Consider the following 24280-nt stretch of genomic DNA (forward strand, 5'->3'; position numbering starts at 1 on the left):
CACCTCCACGATCCAGCGAGCAACGGTGAAGTAGTAGCTCGAGTCCTTCGGCAGCACGACGGCGTGGTGGCAGCGGTGGTGGTGGAATCTCAGCAGAGCTTTGCTAAGCGCTATGGAGAGGAAGAAGGCTACGAGGGAGAGGGAGTGCAGCGCCATGCCATAGATGGGTGAGGATGTCCTCCCTCTACCCCTCTATATATATGGGGAAGGGAGGAGCGGGGCACCCCTAGGGTTTCCCCGGCGACCACAAGGGGCAACCCAAGACGGGTTTGGGTGGCCTCCCTCAGGTGGCTTGCCCCCCAAGCAAGGGAGAGGCAGCCCTAAGGGGCACACCACCCTTCCTGGCCTGGTAGGATGGGGTGAGGGGGCGCACAACCCCTTAGTGGGCTGGTGTGCCCCCTCCTCTTGGCCCATGAGGCCCCCCAACACTTGCCGGGGGCCCCTGAAACCCCTTTCGGTCATCCTGGTCATAACCTGGTACCCCCGGAACACTTCCGGACTCCGATTCCCTTCGTCCTATATATCAATCTTCACCTCTGGACCATTCTAGAGTTCCTCTTCATGTACGCGATCTCATCCGAGACTCCGAACAACCTTCGCTTACCACCAAAACAACTCAACTATACTTATATCATCACCAAACGTTAAGTGTGTAGACCCTGCGAGTTCGAGAACTATGTAGACATGACCGAGACACCTCTATGGTCAATAACCAATTGCGGGACCTGGATGTCCATATTGGTTCCTACATATTCTACGAAGATCTTATCGGTCGAACCTCGATGTCAAGGATTCAGACAATCCCGTATGTAGTTCCCTATGTCTATCGGTATGTTACTTGCCCGAGATTCGATCGTCGATATCACCATACCTAGTTCAATCTCGTTACTGGCAAGTCTCTTTACTCGTTCCGTAATACAAGATCCCGTGGCTAACCCATTACTCACATTGCTTGCAAGCTCATTGTGATGCTATATTACCGAGAGGGCCCAGAGATACCTTTCCGTCATACGGAGTGACAAATCCCAGTCTTGATCCATGCCAACTCAACAGACACCCTCAGAGATACTTGTAGAGAACCTTTATAGTCACCCACACTAGTGCAGAGACGTTTTATACAAACGGTTTTACCCCCTTTCCGCGACGGAGTTTTAAACCGTCGCCTAGTGAGTGTGTGCGATAGGGGGTTGATACGTCTCCAACGTATCTATAATTTTTTATTGTTCCATGCTATTATATTATCTATTTTGGATGTTTATGGGCTTTATTAAACACTTTTATATTATTTTTGGGACTAACCTATTAACCCAGAGCCCAGTGCCAGTTCCTGTTTTTTCCCTTGTTTCAGTGTTTCGAAGAAAAGGAATATCAAACGGAGTCCAAACGGAATGAAACCTTCTGGAGAAGTTATTTTTGGAAAGAAAGCAATCTGGGAGACTTGAAGTGCACGTCAGGAAAGCAACGAGGGAGGCACGAGGCAGGGGGCGCGCCCTCCACCCTCGTGGACCCCTCGTGGCTCCCCTGACGTACTTCTTCCTCCTATATATACCCATATACCCTAAAACCTTCGGGGAACAGAAGAGATCGGGAGTTCCGCCGCCGCAAGCCTTTGTAGCCACCAAAAACCAATCGGGACCCTGTTCCGGCACCCTGCCGGAGGGGGGAACCCTCACCGGTGGCCATCTTCATCATCCCGGCGCTCTCCATGACAATGAGGGAGTAGTTCACCCTCGAGGCTGAGGGTATGTACCAGTAGCTATGTGTTTGATCTCTCTCTCTCTCTTGTTCTTGAGGTGATACGATCTTGATGTATCGCGAGCTTTGCTACTATAGTTGGATCTTATGATGTTTCTCCCCCTCTACTCTCTTGTAATGGATTGAGTTTCCCCTTTGAAGTTATCTTATCGGATTGAGTCTTTTAAGGATTTGAGAACACTTGATGTATGTCTTGCATGGGATAACCGTGGTGACAATGGGTTATTCTATTGATCCACTTGATGTATGTTTTGGTGATCAACTTGCGGGTTCCGCCCATGAACCTATGCATAGGGGTTGGCACACGTTTTTGTCTTGACTCTCCGGTAGAAACTTTGGGGCACTCTTTGAGGTTCTATGTGTTGGTTGAATAGATGAATCTGAGATTGTGTGATGCATATCGTATAATCATACCCACAGATACTTGAGGTGACATTGGAATATCTAGGTGACATTAGGGTTTTAGTTGATATGTATCTTAAGGTGTTATTTTACTACGAACTCTAGGGCTGTTTGTGACACTTATAGGAATAGCCCAATGGATTGATCGGAAAGAATAACTTTGAGGTGGTTTCGTACCCTACCATAATCTCTTCATTTGTTTTCCGCTATTAGTGACTTTGGAGTGACTCTTTGTTGCATGTTGAGGGATAGTTATATGATCCAATTATGTTATTATTGTTGAGAGAACTTGCACTAGTGAAAGTATGAACCCTAGGCCTTGTTTCCTAGCATTGCAATACCGTTTACGCTCACTTTTATCATTAATTGCCTTGCTGTTTTTCTATTTTCAGTTTACAAAAACCTATATCTACCATCCATATTGCACTTGTATCACCATCTCTTCGCCGAACTAGTGCACCTATACAATTTACCATTGTATTGGGTGTGTTGGGGACACAAGAGACTCTTTGTTATTTGGTTGCAGGGTTGTTTGAGAGAGACCATCTTCATCCTACGCCTCCCATGGATTGATAAACCTTAGGTCATCCACTTGAGGGAAATTTGCTACTCTCCTACAAACCTCTGCACTTGGAGGCCCAACAACTTCTACAAGAAGAAGGTTGCGTAGTAGACATCATGGGTCCTTCCCACACGACCCAGAAACCGTCGAGGATAGGCCCTCCGGCCACACAGGCGGGGCAAAATGACCTCGTGTGCGAACGGGCGAGGCATCGAAGCCCTATCATTTTCGTTTGTATGTATATCCCACACAGTGAATCCCAGAAAAAACATTTCTGTTCGTATGTGTATCACACATAATTTTTTTTGTGGAAACGTGTGTGCAAGGTGGCCTAACGCAAACAGTTCTCTGCCAGAAGCCGTGTGTGATTGTTAGTTGATCCAACATGCCTAGTTTCAAGAAACCGTGTGGATTGTTTGAGTTCATCGCTCATGGTGTTGTCTGAGTAACCGTCTGCAATAGAAAACCAAAATAAGCGGGGTAATTAGCCTATATTGATAATCCATGTAGTAATCAAATTGACATTTCTTATAAAACACACCGGTTATTTCATATCCGTATAACGACAACCAGGATTGTTGGGAAATGTTGCAGGGAAAACAAAAAAATTATACGCACACGCAAGATATATCCATGGATATGCATAGCAACGAGGGGGGGAGTGTGTCTATGTACCCTCGTAGACCGTAAGTGGAAGAGTTTGATATAGTTGAACTTCTTCGCGTTCCAACCGATCGAGCACCGAACGTACGGCACCTCCACGTTCAGCACACGTTCAGCTCGATGACGTCCTCCGCCTTCCTGATCCAGTAAGACGGTGAGGTAGTGGATGAGTTCCGGCAGCACGACGGCGTGGCGACGGTGATGGTAAAGCTATATCCACAGGGCTTCGCTTAAGCACTACGAAAATATGACCGGGGCTGTAAACGGTGGAGGGGGGCGTAACACACGGCTAAGACAATGTTGTGTTGTGCTAGGCGCCCCCATCCCACATATATATAGGTGGGGAGAGGAGGGAGCAGCCATGAGGGCGCCCCAAGTAGGTCGAATCCTACTTGGGGTCCTCCCCAAGTGGCGCCCCCTTTCCTTATTTGCCGGAGAGGGAAAGGGAGGGGAGAGGGAAGGAAAGGGACGCTGAATCCCCCCTTTCCTTTCCCCACTTGGGCGGCTGCCATAGGGGCGCGCTAGCCCCTTGTGGGCTGGTGTGCTCCCCTCTAATGGCCCATTAGGCCCACTAACCTCCCGGGGGTGTCCGGTACCCCCTCCGGTACTCCGATGACTACCGGGTACACTCTGAAACACTTTCGTTGTCCGAATACCATCATCCTATATATCAATATTTATCTCTCGGCCATTTCGAGACTCCTCGTCATGTCCGTGATCTTATGCAGGACTCCGAACAACATTCGATCACCAAATCATATAACTCATATAACATTATATCATCAACGAATGTTAAGTGTGCGGACCCTACAGGTTCGAGAACTATGTAGACATGACCGAGACACCTCTTCGGTCAATAACCAATAACGGAACCTGGATGCCCATATTGTCTCCTACATATTCTACGAAGATGTTTATCGGTCGGACCGTTATGACAACACACACAATTCCCTTTGTCCATCGGTATGTTACTTGCCCGAGATTCGATCCTTGGTATCTTCATACCTAGTTCAATCTCGTTGCCGGCAAGTCTCTTTACTCGTTCCGTAATACATCATCTTGCAACTAACTCATTAGTCACTTTGCTTGAAAGGCTTCTTATGATGTGTATTACCGAGAGGACCGAGAGATACCTCTCCGATACTCGGAGTGACAAATCCTAATCTCGATCTATGCCAACTCAACAAACACCTTCGGAGATACCTATAGAGCATCTTTATGATCACCCGGTTACGTTGTGACGTTTGATAGCACAAAAGGTATTCCTCCAGTATCCGAGAGTTGCATAATCAGATAGTCGAAAGGAAGCAATAACAATAAACTGAACGATCAATATGCTAAGCTAACGGATGGGTCTTGTCCATCACATCATTCTCCTAATAATGTGATCCCGTTATCAAATGACAACACATGTCTCTGGTTAGGAAACCTTAACCATCTTTGATCAACGAGCTAGTCTAGTATAGGCTTACTAGGGACATGGTATTTTTTTATTTATTCACACATGTATTTAAGTTTCCGATCAATACAATTCTAGCATTAATAATAAACCTTTTATCATGAATAAGGAAATATAAAATAACAACTTTATTATTGCATCTAGGGCATGTTTCCTTCAGTCTCCCACTTGCACTAGAGTCAGTAATCTAACTTACATTGTGATGAATCTAACACCCATGGAGTTCTTGGTGTTGATCATGTTTTGCTCGTGGAAGAGGCTTAGTCAACGGGTCTGCCACATTCAGATCTGTATGTACTTTGCAAATTTCTATGTCTCCATCCTTGACCGTTTCACGAATGGAGTTGAAGCGTCTCTTGATGTGTTTAGTTCTCTTGTGAAACTTGGATTCCATCGCTAAGGCAATTGCTCCAGTGTTGTCACAAAAGATTTTCATTGGACCCGATGCACTAGGTATTACACCTAGATCGGATATGAACTCTTTCATCCAGACTCCTTCATGCGCTGCTGCCGAAGGAGCTATGTACTCCGCTTCACACGTAGAACCCACCATGATGCTCTGCTTGGAACTGCACCAACTGACAACTCCACCATTCAATAAAAATACATATCCGATTTGTGACTTAGAGTCGTCCGGATTAGTGCTGAAGCTAGCATCGATGTAACCATTTATGATGAGCTCTTCGTCACCTCCATAAACGAGAAAGATATCCTTGGTCCTTTCAGGTACTTCAGGATGTTCTTGACCGCTGTCCAGTGATCCACTCCTTTATTACTTTGGTACCTCCCTGCCAAACTGATGGCAAGGCACACATCAAGTCTGGTACACAGCATAGCATACATGATAGAACCTATTGCTGAGGCATAGGGAATGACTTTCATTTTCTCTCTATCTTCTACAGTGTTCGGGCTTTGAGTCTGACTCAATTTAAAACCTTGTAACATAAGCAAGAACCCTTTCTTTGACTGATCCATTTTGTACTTCTTCAAAACTTTATCAAGGTATGTGCTTTGTGGAAGTCCTATTAAGCGTCTCGATCTATCCCTACAGATCTTGATGCCCAATATATAAGCAGCTTCTCCGAGGTCTTTCATTGAAAAATTCTTATTCAAGTATCCTTTTATGCTATCCAGAAATTCTATATCATTTCCAATCAACACTATGGCATCCACATATAATATTAGAAATGCTACAGAGCTCCCACTCACTTTCTTGTAAATATAGGCTTCTCCATAAGTTTATATAAAACCATATGCTTTGATCACCTCATCAAAGCGTATACTCCAACTCCGAGATGCTTGCACCAGTCCATAGATGGATCGCTGGAGCTTGCAAACTTTGTTAGCACCTTTATGATCGACAAAACCTTCTGGTTGCATCATATACAACTCTTCTTTAAGAAATCCATTAAGGAATGCAATTTTGACGTCCAATTTGCCAGATTTCATAATTATAAAATGCGGCAATTGCTATCATGATTCGGACTGACTTAAGCATCGGTACGGGTGAGAAGGTCTCATCGTAGTCAACCCCTTGAAGTTGTCGAAAACTTTTCGTGACAAGTCTAGCTTTGTAGATGATGACATTACCATCAGCGTCTGTCTTCTTCTTGAAGATCCATTTATTCTCAATGGCTTGCTGATCATCGGGCAAGTCCACCAAAGTCCACACTTTGTTCTCATACATGGATCCTATCTCAGATTTCATGGCCTCAAGACATTTATCGAAATCTGGGCTCATCATAACTTCTTCATAGTTTGTAGGTTTGCCATGGTCTAGTAACATGACTTCCAGAATAGGATTACCGTACCACTCTGGTGCGGAACGTGCTCTGTTCGACCTACGAGGTCTAGTAGTAACTTGATCCGAAGTTTCATTATCATCATCATTAGCTTGCTCTCTAGTCGGTGTAGGCATCACGGGAACGGATTTCTGTGATGTGCTACTTTCCAAATTGAGATAAGGTGCAATTACCTCATCAAGTTCTACTTTCCTCCCACTCACTTCCTTCGAGAGAAACTCCTTCTCTAGAAAGGTTCCATTCTTGGCAACAAAGATCTTGCCTTCAGATCTGTGGTAGAAGGTGTACCCAATTGTTCCCTTAGGGTATCCTATGAAGACTCATTTCTCCAATTGTTGCCTTTTGACATAAGTGTCGCAACCCCAAACATTAAGAAGCGACAGCTTAGGTTTCTTGCCAAACCACATTTCATACGGTGTCATCTCAACGGATTTAGACGGTGCCCTATTTAACGTGAATGCGGCTGTCTCTAATGCATAACCACAAAACGATAGTGGTAAATCAGTAAGAGACATCATAGATCGCACCATATCTAATAAAGTACGATTATGACGTTCGGACACACCATTACGCTGTGGTGTTCCAGGTGGCCTGAGTTGTGAAACAATTCCACATAAATAAAGGCCAAACTCGTAACTCAAATATTCGCCTCCACGATCAGATTGTAGAAACTTTATTTTCTTGTTACGATGATTCTCCACTCCACTCCGCAATTCTTTGAACTTTTCAAATGTTTCAGACTTGTGTTTCATTAAGTAGATATACCCATACCTGCTTAAATCATCTGTGAAGGTAAGAAAATAATGATACCCACCGCGTGCCTCAGCACTCATCGGACCGCATACATCGATATGTATTGTTTCCAATAAGTCATTAGCTCGCTCCATTGTTCCGTAGAACAGAGTTTTAGTCATTTTGCCTATGAGGCATGGTTCGCAAGTATCAAATGATTCATAATCAAGTGATTCCAAAAGTCCATCTGCATGGAATTTCTTCATGCACTTTACACCAATATGACCTAAACGGCAGTGCCACAAATACGTTGCACTATCATTATCAACTTTGCATCTTTTGGCATCAATATTATGAATATGTGTATCACTACAATCGAGATTCAAAAAGAATATACCATTCATCAAGGGTGCATGACCATAAAAGATGTTACTCATATAAATAGAACAACCATTATTCTCCGATTTAAATGAATTACCGTCTCACAATAAACAAGATCCAGATATAATGTTCATGCTCAACGCTGGCACAAAATAACAATTATTTAGGTCTAAAACTAATCCCGAAGGTAGATGTAGAGGTAGCGTGTCGACGGCGATCACATCGACCTTGGAACCATTTCCAATGCACATCGTCACCTCGTCCTTGGCCAATCTTCGTTTATTCCGCAGCTCCTGTTTCGAGTTACAAATATGAGCAACCAAACCAGTATCAAATACCCAGGCGCTGCTACGAGCATTAGTAAGGTACAAATCAATAACATGTATATCAAATATACCTTTGTTCACTTCGCCATCCTTCTTATCCGCCAAGTATTTGGGGCAGTTCTGCTTCCAGTGACCAGTCCCTTTGCAGTAGAAGCACTCAGTTTCAGGCTTGGGTCCAGCTTTGGGCTTCTTCCCGAGAGTGGCAACTTGCTTGCCATTCTTCTTGAAGTTCCCTTTCTTTCCCTTGCCCTTTTTCTTGAAACTAGTGGTCTTGTTAACCATCAACACTTGATGCTCCTTCCTGATTTCTACCTCCGCGGCCTTAAGCATTGCGAAGAGCTCAGGAATCGTTTTATTCATCCCTTGCATATTATAGTTCATCACGAAGCCTTTGTAGCTTGGTGGCAGTGATTGAAGAACTCTGTCAATAACACTATCAACTGGAAGTTCAGCTCTCAGCTGAGTCAAGTGGTTATGATACCCAGACATTTTGAGTATGTGTTCACTGACAGAACTGTTCTCCTCCATCTTGCAGCTATAGAACTTGTTGGAGATTTCATATCTCTCAACCCGGGCATTTGCTTGAAATATTAACTTCAACTCCTGGAACATCACATATGCTCCATGACGTTCAAAACGTCTTTGAAGTCCCGGTTCTAAGCCATAAAACATGGCGCACTGAACTATTGAGTAGTCATCTGATCGAGCTTGCCAGACGTTCATAACATCAGCTTCAGCTCCTGCAGCAGGCCTTTCACCTAGTGGTGCATCGAGGACATAATTCTTTCGTGCAGCAATGAGGATAATCCTCAAGTTACGGACCCAGTCCGTGTAGTTGCTACCATCATCTTTCAACTTTAGCTTTCTCTAGGAACGCATTAAAATTCAGGGGAACAGTAGCTCGGGCCATTGACCTACAACATAGATATGCAAAACTATAAGAATAAGTTCTAAGTGATACATGATCCAAATCAACTAACTCATGTCTGATCATCATGTGAGATGGGGTAGTTGAGGGAGTCCTGGACTAAGGGGTCCTCGGGCGTCCGGCCTGTTACCCATGGGCCGGACTGATGGGATGTGAAGACACGAAGGTTGAAGATTGCACCCGTGTCCGGATTAGACTCTCCTTGGCATGGAAGGCAAGCTTGGCAACCGACTATGAAGACTCCTTCCTATGTAACCAACTCTATGTAACCCTAGATCCCTCCGGTGTCTATATAAACCGGAGAGCGTAGTCCGGACAGGACATTCATGACCATAGTCATACAGGCTAGGCCTCTAGGGTTTAGCCATTACGATCTCGTGGTAGATCAACTCTTGTAACACTCATATTCATCAAGATCAATCAAGCATGAAGTAGGGTATTACCTCCATAGAGAGGGCCCGAACCTAGGTAAACATCGTGTCCCCCGTCTCTTGCAACCATCGACCTTAGACGCACAGTTCGGGACCCCCTACCCGAGATCCGCCGGTTTTGACACCGACATTGGTGCTTTCATTGAGAGTTCCACTGTGCCATCGACGAAAGGCTCGATGGCCCCTTCGATCGTCCATAGTGACGCTGTCCAAGGAGAAACCTTCCTCCCCGGACATATTTTCGTATTCGGCGGCTTCGTACTGCGGGCCAACTCGCTTGGCCATCTGGAGCAGATCGATAGCTACGCCCCTGGCCACCAGGTCAGATTTGGAAGCTTGAACTACATCGCTGATATCCGTGGGGACTTGATCTTCAGTGGATTTGAGACCGCGGCGATCGCTCCCCCTCGCTCCGATGAACATGACTTAAATCTGTCATCGGACCAGATTCAGGAGATGGTTCCTGTAACTTCTACGGCCTTAGATGCGGAGCAGATTGCACCATCCGAAGCCACAGAGTCCGCGGCACTGGGGCCGCACACAGACTCAACACCAGGGAATATCTGCGTCAACGGAATTCCGGACTCGTTTCCGGCTACAAATTCCGAACCGCATACGCCTGCAGACACCGAGCTGGATCGGTTATCGATCTTCGAGTTCGGCGCCGCAGATATCTTCGAACACTCGCCCTTCGGCAATGTGCTAAATTCATTAAAAAACCTGTCCCTGGCGGGGGACTCCCAACAGAACTATGTCCGGTTCGAGCTAGAGGCTGATAATGGAGAATTTCGCTTCCCACCTGCCACCCACTTCATAGCCAGTGTCGAGGACTTAACCGACACGCCTGACTATGGCTCCGAAGACATTGACGGTATAGACGACGATGTCGACAAGGAGCAAGGCCAAGACCCGCCAGTCACCGGACGTGGGACGACCACCCATTCGTACGACGTGTACATGGTTGATACACTTAAAAAAGCTCGCGACGATGACAAAGGAAATCCAGTCGAGAATAAACCTCCTGAGACACAGTCTAAATACCGGCACCCTAAACACCGCTCCAGGTCACATTGCAGCAACGCTGGCACCAAAGAAAATAGTACTTCGGACGACGCCGAAAACAATGAAGACCCTGTTGGAGCAAGATCCGAACAGGAGGAACAGGAAAACGGGCAAGCCAGCCCCGATGAACAGGCCCTGCCCAGCGACAATTCGGAGGACGACAACTACCTTCCGCTCTCCGAAGATGAGGTAAGCCTCGGCGACGAAGACTTCATCGTACCCGAAGAGCCCCTCGAGCAGGAACGCTTCAAGCGCAGGCTCATAGCTACTACAAGGAGCCTGAAAAAGAAGCAGCAGCAGCTTCAAGCTGACCAAGACCTACTCAACGATAGATGGACCCAAGTCCTGGTCGCCGAACAATACGGCCTTAGTGGCCTAGCCAAAAGCTACCCGAAGCATAGATTGCTACATCAGTTCGATGACGAGGCGTTGGAGCCCGTACCATCACCACACAATGCGGCAGGTCGCCGACAACTCTGTCCGGATAAAAAGGCAACTCAGGCCGAACACCAGACCGCCCCACCTCGCCTTAAAGGCAAGAATAACGCAGCTCACGATTGTCCAAACGACCTATAGCAGGACTTGGACAGTAGAGCAGGACACGCAAGACCGATCTACGGATCGCGAAGGCATCCCTCAACACGCGACGACAACTACCTATTCGGACGTGACAAACCTAGCCACGCCCGAGCCAAAAACCGCAAATGGACCACTTCGGAGTTACGTCGCAGTGTGGCCCAACATAGAGGCGCCGCACACCCGCTTTGCTTCACCGATGAAGTAATGGATCATGAATTCCCTGAAGGATTCAAACCCGTCAATATTGAATCATACAACAGAACAACCGATCCCACGGTATGGATAGAAGATTTTATCCTCCACATCCATATGGCCCGTGGGGACGACCACCACGCCATTAAATACCTCCCACTAAAGCTAAAAGGGCCAGCTCGACACTGGTTAAACAGCCTGCCTGAAAATTCCATAGGCAGCTGGGAGGACTTGGAAGAGGCTTTCCTCGACAACTTCCGAGGAACATATGTCCGGCCACCGGATGCCGATGACCTAAGTCACATTGTCCAGCAGCCCGGAGAGTCAGCCAGGAAGCTCTGGACTCGGTTCTTAGTCAAAAAGAACCAAATCGTCGACTGTCCGGACGCGGAAGCACTTGCGGCTTTCAGACACAGTGTCCGGGACGAATGGCTTGCACGCCACCTTGGTCAAGAAGGACCTAAATCCATGATAGCCCTCACTGCTCTGATGAGCCGCTTTTGCACGGGAGAAGACAGCTGGCTCGCTCGTAGAAGCAACAGCGCCAGCGACCTGGGCACTTTCGAAATCCAAGACGGCAACGGCAAGCCACGAAGAAGCAAATACAACAGTCGCAATGATAATGAAAGATCACGCGACAAAGCGGTCAATGCCGGATTCAGCAATCCCAAGCCCGGTCAACGGAAGAAGCCATTCAAGGCGAAACGAGACGAACCATCCAACCTAGACAGGATATTGGACCGACCCTGCCAGATTCACGGCCACCCCGACAAACTAGCTAATCATACTAACAGAAACTGCTGGGTCTTTAAACAGGCTGGCAAGCTCAGCGTCGAACACAAGGGGAGGAGGCTGCCAGGCGGCAGGGACGACGGAGAGGTTCATCAACGAAATACCGGGGGCCAGAAGCAATTTCCACCCGAGGATCAACTACTCTCGGAGCAAAAATAGCAGTCCGGCTTCCGCCGCCCACCTCGTACACCTGCAAAATTTGTGCCGTGCATACATCACTACGCACTCAAGATACCATGGGCATTGGCGGAGGCACACTACGGACAAGGCTGCAAACATCCCCGTAACGTTTTTTATCCATTTTCTTTTTATCTCCTCCTTCACTATCCCTTAAAAAAATAGGTGACGAACAGGACAAACATCTGAAACTGGCTCTATCGGAGTTTGGATCCATTCACTCACCTAAGGGGCTATTTCCATCAAGGATTCCCCCGGCCGAGGACTGGCGGCGCAGACGTGCGACACGAGGTCCAAAATAACTTTTTGTAGACCGATCTCTCTATTTTGAGCATGTACTATGCCTGTTCCTCCGCCTCCGACCCCGAGCATGTCAAATAGCCGGGAGGATGGCTTATATATATATATATATAATAAATAATCATTGGCATATCGCTCAGCTCCCAGTAAACAGTATCCGAATTAATCACCCGTGTTGTTTCGCCGCTAAATACGGCTCCCGTGGTTGTTTCACAGACACACCTTGGCGTAACCTACCAGGGGCTCGGTATGGGAACAAATGCGTTACCAGCAGAAGTCCGAACAGCTCTATAGCGTACTTCGGCGTCGCAAGTTTGGCCTTATATGCATCAGCTCCGAATCATTGTCTTTGGTCAATAGTTGGGTTGCCCGGCTCCTGTGCTTGCTACCCTACGTTCCGCTCTATCGGCTAAGGTAGTAAAGGGAGAACTACTGCGATTGTGCTTCCGATTCATCTGGTCAAGTACCTCAGTAGAGAAAGCCGAAAACTAACTGTCATGATGCAGCGAGAGCTGGTCAACCACTTGACGACTTCTTGGAATCTTTAGCGATTCTTCGTGTCACACGAGGGATCTTTTTCAAATCAAATATGTAAGGCGCCATATTATAATACGCCGCATACATACCAGGGGCTATTTATTAGCCCCACCATAAAACTCCTATGGCTAAGTGAAAGTGTTAACGCCCTATAGTCCGATTGCCTGGTTCGCCGCATTATCACCTCCTTTATGGACCAAGACGTTGGATAAAGAGTGATCAAATGCTTTTCCGAACACCCCCGTACTTCCTACGAGGGGGCTAAAGCCGACGACTGGAAAACTTTCAGATTATATTAAAACAGCCGCACAGGAGGAATACAAGCTTTAGAGCAAAACATTAAAATAGATTGACTATAAAGTTGTCTTTTACAATTCTCATACACCTCACTCGAACATTATGTCTTTCGAGCATTGACCCTCTATTAAGCGGGCAGCCTCTAGGACGTCTTCAAAATAACGCTCCGGTTCAGGACGGTCCTTGCCCTTGGGTGGACTCTTAGCCGCGACATCGATGACCTTCATCTTTCCCCAGAATGTCTTGACTCGGGCAAAGGCCATCTGTGCACCTTCAACGCACGCCGACCGCTTCACAGCATCGATTCGCGGCACCGCGTCAACAAGTCTTTGTACCAAACCGAAGTAGCTATCCGGAATAGGCTCAGTTGGCCACAAACGGATTATGACGTTCTTCATGGCAGCGCCGGATATCCTATGAAGTTTGGCCCATTGGGACATCTGTTCATTGAGCAGCAGAGGGTGATTTGATGCGCCAAACTGCGACCAAAAAAGCTTCTCCGTTGCATACCCATCTCGCGCTTGATAATACTGCGCCGCATCGGAAGAACTCTTCGGCAGGTCTAAAAACTCGTCCGGAGAACTCCACACTTGGTTAAGCTGCGCATAGTTCGGGTCACCGAACTTAGTTTGCAACAGAAAGGGCTTCCCAGCCGCAATCTCCCCAGCTTGCTGGATTTCCTCACGAGCTGCTCTGGATTCCGACCTCGCTTCTCTAGCCTCTTGTAAGGCCTTGTTCAGTTCAGCCATTATGGCTTTATTCTCCTTCTCAAGAAATTCGCAGCGGCCAGTGATGACCCACAAGTATAGGGGATCTATCGTAGTCCTTTCGATAAGTAAGAGTGTCGAACCCAACGAGGAGCAGAAGGAAATGATAAGCGGTTTTCTGCAAGGTATTCTCTGCAAGCACTGAAATTGTAGGTAACAGATAGTTTTGTGATAGGATAATTGGTAACGAGCAACAAGTAACAAAAGTAAATAAAGTGCAGCAAGGTGGCCCAATCCTTTTTGTAGCAAAGGACAAGCCTAGACAAATTCTTATATAGAGAAAAGCGCTCCCGAGGACACATGGGAATTATCGTCAAGCTAGTTTTCATCACGTTCATATGATTCGCGTTCGGTACTTTGATAATTTGATATGTGGGTGGACCGATGCTTGGGTGCTGCCCTTACTTGGACAAGCATCCCACTTATGATTAACCTCTATTGCAAGCATCCGCAACTACAACAAAAGTATTAAGGTAAACCTAACCATAGCATGAAACATATGGATCCAAATCAGCCCCTTACGAAGCAACGCATAAACTATGGTTTAAGCTTCTGTCACTCTAGCAACCCATCATCTACTTATTACTTCCCAATGCCTTCCTCTAGGCCCAAATAATGGTGAAGGGTTATGTAGTCGACGTTCACATAACACCACTAGAGGATAGACAACATACATCTCATCAAAATATCGAACGAATACCAAATTCACATGACTACTAATAGCGAGACTTCTCCCATGTCCTCAGGAACAAACGTAACTACTCACATAGCATATTCATGTTCATAATCAGAGGAGTATTAATATGCATATAGGATCTGAACATATGATCTTCCACCAAATAAACCAACTAGCATCAACTACAAGGAGTAATCAACACTACTAGCAACCTACAAGTACCAATCCCAGACTTGGAGACAAGAATTGGATACAAGAGATGAACTAGGGTTTGAGAGGAGATGGTGCTGGTGAAGATGTTGATGGAGATTGCCCTCTCCCGATGAGAGGACTGTTGGTGATGACGATGGCGATGATTTCCCCCTCCCGGAGGGAAGTGTCCCCGGCAGAACAGCTCTGCCGGAGCCCTAGATTGGTTCCGCCAAGGTTCCGCCTCATGGCGGCGGAGTCTCGTCCCGAAAGCTTGCTTATGATTTTTCTTCGGACGAAAGACTTCATATAGCAGAAGATGGGCATCGGAGGGCCAACAGGGGGCCCACGAGGCAGGGGGCGCGCCCCCCACCCTCGTGGACAGGTGGAGGCCCCCCTGACGTATTTCTTCCTCTCAGTATTTTTTATTATTTCCAAAAATAACTTTCGTGGAGTTTCAGGACTTTTGGAGTTGTGCAGAATAGGTCTCTAATATTTGCTCCTTTTCCAGCCCAGAGTTCTAGCTGCCGACATTCTCCCTCCTTATGTAAACCTTGTAAAATAAGAGAGAATAGGCATAAGTATTATGACATAATGTGTAATTACAGCCCATGATGCAATAAATATCGATATAAAAGCATGATGCAAAATGGACGTATCAACTCCCCCAAGCTTAGACCTCGCTTGTCCTCAAGCGGAAGTCGATAACGATAAATATGTCCACGTATTTAGAGGTAGAGATGTCGATAAAATAAAATACGGACATGAGGGCATCATGATTATTCTCATAACAGCAACATATATGGATATTGTCATATGATTTCTTATGCTCAAGTAATAATCTATTCACAATGCAAAGTATGAATCAGAAACTTTATTGTGAACTAACAAACTATAATCTCAGTCATTGAGGCAATTGCAATTTATCATAACATCAGAAAGAGTCTATGTCAGAGCTTTCTAGCAAGTCCACATACTCAACTATCATTTTGTCTTTCATAATTGCTAACACTCATGCAATACTTATGGTTACGGAGTTTTAATCGGACACAGAGAAAGATAGGGGCTTATAGTTCCGCCTCCCTACCTTTTACCTTAAGGGTAATGTCAACAATAATAATTCATGCTAACCCACATCCAATTAGATATATATATATATATCAGGATCTTTCCAACACCCTGTGCTTGCCAAAGGATAAAATGTAAAAAGGAAAGGTGAAAATCACCATGACTCTTTCATAAGGTAGAGGATAATAGTAACAGATAGGCCCTTCGCAGAGGGAAGCAGAGGTTGCCATGCGCTTTCAGGGTTGGATGCACAAAATCTTAATGCGAAAGAACGTCACTTTATATTGCCACTTGTGATATGAACCTGTATTATGCAGTCCGTCGCTTTCATTTCTTCCACATCACAAGATCGTATAAAGCTTATTTCCTCCACACCAATCAATCATACATATTTAGAGAGCAATTTTTATTGCTTGCACCGATGACAACTTACTTGAAGGATCTTACTCAATCCATAGGTAGATATGGTGGACTCTCATGGCAAAACTGGTTTAAGGGTTTTTGGAAGCACAACTAGTATCTCTACTTGGTGCAAAGAATTTGGCTAGCATGAGGGGGAAAGGCAAGCTCAACATGTTGGATGATCCATGACAATATACTTTATCTCAGATATAAGAAAACATAACCCATTATGTTGTCTTCCTTGTCCAACATCAACTCTTTAGCATGTCATATTTTAGTGAGTGCTCCCAATCATAAAAGATGTCCAAGATAGTATATTTATATGTGAAACCTCTCTTTCTTTATTACTTCCTATTAATTGCAACGATGACCAAAGCTATGTTTGTCAACTCTCAACAATTTTTAATCATCATACTCTTTCTATGTGAAGTCATTACTCTCAATAAGATCAATATGATCTCTTTATTTCTTTTTATTCTTTTTCTCTTTTCTTTTATTCACTCAAGATCATAGCAAAATAATCAAGCCCTTGACTCAACACTAATCTTTATTATATAGCTCACGGACTCGATTACATAGAGGGATCATAAAGCAAAACTCAAAACTAGATCATACTAAAACTTTTATTCTACTAGATCAAGATACTACTAAAAGGATCGAACTAAGAAAAACGGTAAAGATAGGAGTGTGTTGGTGATACGATACCGGGGCATCTCCCCCAAGCTTGGCAGTTACCAAGGGGAGTGCCCATACCCATGTGATTATGTCTCCTTTGCTGGTGAAGGGATTGTTGATGATGTAGGCTTGTCGTCCATCTTCCAAGTCATAGGCTCACCATCATAGAAGGATGATCGAGTCTCCGGGATCCTTAAATCTGCAGCCAAACTCATCCTCTTGAATCTATATTCATACTCACAGTTTTGGTTTTGCAGGTCATAGATTTGGGCTTGGAGGTGCTCGATTTTCTCGTGAAGCTTGAAGATGGCCTCCCCAATGTCCTTGGCATCCAGTTTGTGGTTGTTGGTGAACTCCGTGATCATTATGTGATTGGAGTCAAGTCCACGCTCCACCATCTCCTGGCACTTGAAAACTTGTTGCTCCATTGCTTCAAGCCTTGTCTCCATGCTTCCGGTCCTCCGTGGTCCCTCAACATCGCGGATGTTCAGCACCCCCTCACGCATCTCAATGGTTTGAGGGTGTTGCAGCACCTCCGCGAGGTAGGGGTTGATGACCTTCTCGAAGAACTTGTCCTTGGGGGCACTTGGAGACGTCATGATGATCTAGATCTGTTAGAAAAACAGCTCGAAACAAGAACAGAGGATATTTGCGTGATACAGGAGTCAAAACCTTCGGGAGATTATATAATGAATTTTTACCGACCAAAATATGTAACGTGCAAGAAAACGGAGTCCGGAGAGCACACGAGGTAGGGGGCGCGCCCAGGGGGGTAGGGCGCGCCCTCCACCCTCGTTGAGGCCTCGTGTCCTTCCCGGACTGCTTCTTATTTTTCTATTTTTCTAAATATTCCAAAACGGAGAAATATTGACATTAGAATTGTTTTGGAGTCGGTTTACTTACCGTACCACATACCTATTCCTTTTCGGAGTCTGAAACGTTCCGGAAAGTGTCCCTTATGTATTCCTCTGGGGTTACGGTTTCAATAACATTGGTTTCAACATTTATAGGATTACCTGAGATATAATGTTTAATTCTTTGACCGTTCACCACCTTCGGATTTGTGCCTTCGAAGTTGTTGATTTTTATGGCACCGGAACGATAGACCTCCTCGATAACGTAAGGGCCTTCCCATTTAGAGAGAAGTTTTCCTGCAAAAAATCTTAAACGAGAGTTGTATAGACATAATCACCTACATTAAACTCACGCTTTTGTATCCTTTTATCATGCCATCTTTTAACTTTTTCTTTAAACAACTTGGCATTTTCATAAGCTTGGGTTCTCCATTCATCAAGTCAGCTAATATCAAATAACCTCTTCTCACCGGCAAGTTGGAAATCATAATTGAGCTCTTTAATAGCCCAATAAGCCTTATGTTCTAGTTCGAGAGGTAAGTGACATGCTTTTCCATAAACCATTTTATACGGAGACATACCCATAGGATTTTTATATGCAGTTCTATAGGCCCATAATGCATCATCAAGTTTCTTGGACCAATTCTTTCTAGATCTATTAACAGTCTTTTGCAAAATTAATTTGAGTTCTCTATTACTCAATTCTACTTGACCACTAGACTGTGGGTGATAAGGAGATGCAATTTTATGATTAACATCATACTTTGCAAGCATTTTACGAAAGGCACCATGAATAAAATGTGAACCACCATCAGTCATTAAATATCTAGGGACCCCAAACCTCAGAAAAATAACTTCTTTAAGCATTTTAATAGATGTGTTATGATTAGCACTACTAGTTGGAATAGCTTCTACCCACTTAGTAACGTAATCAACAGCAACTAAAATATGTGTATATCCATTAGAGGCAGGAAAAGGTCCCATATAATCAAAGCCCCAAACATCAAATGGTCCAATAACAAGTGAATAGTTCATAGGCATTTCTTGACCTCTACTAGTATTACCAATTCTTTGACATTCATCACAAGATAGGACAAACTTACGGGCATCTTGAAGAGAGTAGGCCAATAAAACCGGATTGCAATACCTTATGTGCAGTTCTATCTCTAGCGTGGTGTCCTCCATAAGCCTCGGAGTGACACTTGCGTAGGATCTGTTCCTGTTCATGCTTAGGTACACAACGTCTAATAACACCATCTACTCCTTCTTTATAAAGATGTGGGTCATCCCAAAAGTAATGTCTCAAATCATAGAAAAACATTTTCTTTTGCTGGTATGTGAAACTAGGTGGTATAAATTTAGCAACGATGTAATTAGCATAATCAGCATACGACGGAGTACTACGAGAAGCATTTATGACATTTAATTGCTCATCCGGAAAGCTATCATCTATAGGTAGTGGGTCATCAAGAACATTCTCTAACCTAGACAAGTTGTCTGCAACGGGGTTCTCAGCTCCCTTTCTATCAACAATATGCAAATCAAATTCTTGTAGCAAGAGAACCCATCTAATAAGTCTAGGTTTAGCATCTTTCTTTTCCATAAGATATTTAATAGCAGCATGATCCGTGTGAATAGTTACTTTAGAATCGACAATATAAGGTCTGAACTTATCACAAGCAAATACAACTGCTAAGAATTCCTTTTCAGTAGTAGCATAATTTCTCTGAGCATTGTCTAGAGTTTTACTAGCATATTGAATAACATTTAATTTCTTATCAACTCTTTGCCCTAGAACAGCACCTACAGCATAATCACTAGCATCACACATAATTTCAAAGGGTAAATTCCAATCAGGTGGCTGAACAATAGGTGCAGAGATCAATGCTTTCTTAAGTATTTCAAATGCTTCTACACAATCATCATCAAAAACAAATGGTATATCCTTTTGTAATAAATTAGTCAGAGGCCGAGAGATTTTTGAGAAGTCCTTAATGAACCTCATATAAAAACCGGCATGACCCAGGAAACTTCTTATACCTTTGATGTCCTTGGGACATGGCATCTTTTCAATAGCATCAACCTTGGCTTTATCAACCTCAATACCTCTTTTAGAAACTTTCTGCCCCAAGACAATACCTTCATTAACCATAAAGTGGCACTTTTCCCAATTCAAGACAAGATTAGTTTCTTCACATCTCTGCAAAACTCGATGAAGGTTGCTCAAGCAATCATCAAAAGAGGATCCATAGACGGAGAAGTCGTCCATGAAAACCTCACAAATCTTTTCACAAAAGTCAGAGAATATAGCCATCATGCATCTTTGAAAGGTAGCAGGTGCATTACATAAACCAAAAGGCATACGTCTATAAGCAAAAGTACCAAAAGGGCAAGTAAAAGTAGTCTTTGATTGATCATTGGCTGACACTGGTATTTGAGAGAAACCAGAATAACCATCTAGAAAGCAAAAATGTGTATGTTTGGATAATCTTTCTAGCATTTGATCGATAAAAGGTAAGGGGTAATGATCTTTTTAGTAGCCTTATTTAATTTGCGGAAATCAATTACCATCCTATAACCTGTAATAATTCTTTGCGGGATCAACTCATCTTTATCATTAGGAATGACGGTAATACCTCCCTTCTTAGGGACACAATGGACATGACTTACCCACTGACTATCAGCAACGGGATAAATTATACCTGCCTCAAGGAGCTTTAGTATTTCTTTTCTTACCACTTCCTTCATCTTAGGATTCAGCCGTCGTTGATGATCACGAACTGGTTTGGCATCTTCCTCCAAATTTATTTTATGTTGACATAGAGTGGGACTAATGCCCTTAAGATCATCAAGAGTATATCCAATAGCAGCACGGTGCTTCTTCAGAGTTTTCAATAATCTCTCTTCTTCATGCTCTGAAAGGTTAGCACTAATAATAACAGGATATATCTTTTTCTCATCAAGATAAGCATATTTAAGAGTATCAGGCAACGGTTTAAGCTCAAACACGGGATCACCCTTGGGTGGAGGAGGATCCCCTAGGATTTCAACAGGCAAATTGTGTTTCGGGATGGGTTCCTGTTTAAAGAATACTTCATCTATTTCCCTTCTTTCATTCATAAACATATCATTTTCATGGTCTAGCAAATATTGTTCTAAAGGGTCACTAGGAGGTACGGTAATAGAAGCAAGACCAATTATTTCATCCTTACTAGGTAATTCCTCTTCACGGTGTTGTCTACGAAATTTAGAAAAGTTGAATTCATGAGACATATCACCTAGACCAATAGTAACAACATCCTTTTCGCAATCGATCCTAGCATTAACGGTGTTCAAGAAGGGTCTACCGAATATAATGGGACAAAAGCTACCTTGTGGGGAACCAAGAACAAGAAAATCAGCAGGATATTTAGTTTTCCCACACAAGACTTCAACATCTCTAACAATTCCAATGGGTGATATGGTATCTCTATTGGCAAGCTTAATGGTAACATCAATATCTTCTATCTCAGCAAGTGCAATATCATGCATAATTTCTTTGTATAAGTCATGAGGTATAGCACTAGCACTAGTACCCATATCACATAAGCCATGATAACAATGATCTCCTATTTTAACAGAAATAACAGGCATGCCTACCACAGGTCTATGTTTATCTTTAGCACAAGGTTTGGCAATTCTAGCAGTTTCATCACAGAAATAAATAACATGCCCATCAATATTATCAGACAAGAGATCTTTAACAATAGCAATATTAGGTTCAACTTTAATTTGCTCAGGAGGTGTATAAGTTCTAATATTGCTTTTACGAACCACAGTTGAAGCTTTAGCATGATCCTTTATCCTAACAGGGAAAGGTGGTTTCTCAACATAAGAAGTAGGAACAATAGGATCATTATAAGTGATAGTCTTTTCTTCAACTTTAATAGGTGCAGCTACTTTTACTTCTATGGGAGGATGATATTTAAACCACTTCTCCTTGGGGAGATCAACATAAGTAGCAAAAGATTCACAGAAAGAAGCTACTATCTCAGAGTCAAGTCCATATTTAGTGCTAAACTTACGGAAAACATCGGTATCCATAAAAGATTTAACACAATCAAACTTAGGTGTCATACCTGACTCCTTACCTTTGTCGAGATCCCAATCTTCAGAGTTGCGTTTAATTCTATCCAATAAATCCCATTTGAATTCAATAGTCTTCATCATAAAAGAGCCAGCACAAGAAGTATCGAGCATGGTGCGATTGTTATCAGAAAGCCGAGCATAAAAACTTTGAATAATTATTTCTCTTGGAAGCTCATGATTGGGGCATGAATATAACATTGATTTAAGCCTCCCCAAGCTTGAGCGATGCTTCTCCTTCGCGAGGCCAAAAATTATATATATAATTGCGATCACGATGAACAAGATGCATAGGATAAAACTTCTGATGAAATTCCAATTTCAATCGTTTGTAGTTCCATGACCCTGTATCATCACATAGCCTATACCATGTCAATGCATCTCCCTTCAAAGATAAAGGGAAGACCTTCTTCTTAATAACATCACCGGGTACACCTGCAAGCTTAAATAATCCACAAACTTCATCCACATATATTAAGTGCTCATCAGGATGCTTTGTTCCGTCTCCTGCAAAAGGATTAGCTAGCAGTTTTTCTAACATACCCGAAGGAATTTCAAAGTGAAAAATTTCATCTTTAGTAGGTTCAGTAGGTTGGAGCAACTCTTTGCTCTACTGGTAGGGGTGAAGATACCCCGAACAAGCCCCTCAGAGGATTACTTTCCATAGTAACAAGTGACAGCAAATTTCAGCACACTATATAAATTTGTCCTTACCAAATTCCACCTACCAAAGGCGCTTCACTCCCCGGCAACGGTGCCAGAAAAGAGTCTTGATGACCCACAAGTATAGGGGATCTATCGTAGTCCTTTCGATAAGTAAGAGTGTTGAACCCAACGAGGAGCAGAAGGAAATGATAAGTGGTTTTCAGCAAGGTATTCTCTGCAAGCACTGAAATTATAGGTAACAGATAGTTTGTGATAGGATAATTGGTAACGAGCAACAAGTAACAAAAGTAAATAAAGTGCAGCAAGGTGGCCCAATCCTTTTTGTAGCAAAGGACAAGCCTGGACAAACTCTTATATAGAGAAAAGCGCTCCCGAGGACACATGGGAATTATCGTCAAGCTAGTTTTCATCACGTTCATATGATTCGCGTTCGGTACTTTGATAATTTGATATGTGGGTGGACCGGTGCTTGGGTGCTGCCCTTACTTGGACAAGCATCCCACTTATGATTAACCTCTATTGCAAGCATCCGCAACTACAACAAAAGTATTAAGGTAAACCTAACCATAGCATGAAACATATGGATCCAAATCAGCCCCTTACGAAGGAACGCATAAACTAGGGTTTAAGCTTCTGTCACTCTAGCAACCCATCATCTACTTATTACTTCCCAATGCCTTCCTCTAGGCCCAAATAATGGTGAAGTGTTATGTAGTCGACGTTCACATAACACCACTAGAGGATAGACAACATACATCTCATCAAAATATCGAACGAATACCAAATTCACATGACTACTAATAGCGAGACTTCTCCCATGTCCTCAGGAACAAACGTAACTACTCACAAAGCATATTCATGTTCATAATCAGAGGAGTATTAATATGCATATAGGATCTGAACATATGATCTTCCACCAAATAAACCAACTAGCATCAACTACAAGGAGTAATCAACACTACTAGCAACCTACAAGTACCAATCCCAGACTTGGAGACAAGAATTGGATACAAGAGATGAACTAGGGTTTGAGAGGAGATGGTGCTGGTGAAGATGTTGATGCAGATTGTCCTCTCCCGATGAGAGGAGTGTTGGTGATGACGATGGCGATGATTTCCCCCTCCCGGAGGGAAGTGTCCCCGGCAGAACAGCTCTGCTGGAGCCCTAGATTGGTTCCGCCAAGGTTCCGCCTCGTGGCGGCGGAGTCTCGTCCCGAAAGCTTGCTTATGATTTTCTTCAGATGAAAGACTTCATATAGCAGAAGATGGGCAAGGAGGGCCAACAGGGGGCCCACGAGGCGGGGGCGCGCCCCCAACCCTCGTGGACGGGTGGAGGCCCCCCTGACGTATTTCTTCCGCTCAGTATTTTTTATTATTTCCAAAAATAACTTTCGTGGAGTTTCAGGACTTTTGGAGTTGTGCAAAATAGGTCTCTAATATTTGCTCCTTTTCCAGCCCAGAATTCCAGCTGCCGGCATTCTC

The sequence above is a fragment of the Triticum aestivum genome, chromosome 7D (assembly GCF_018294505.1).
Source record: "Triticum aestivum cultivar Chinese Spring chromosome 7D, IWGSC CS RefSeq v2.1, whole genome shotgun sequence".
Lineage (NCBI taxonomy): Eukaryota > Viridiplantae > Streptophyta > Magnoliopsida > Poales > Poaceae > Triticum > Triticum aestivum.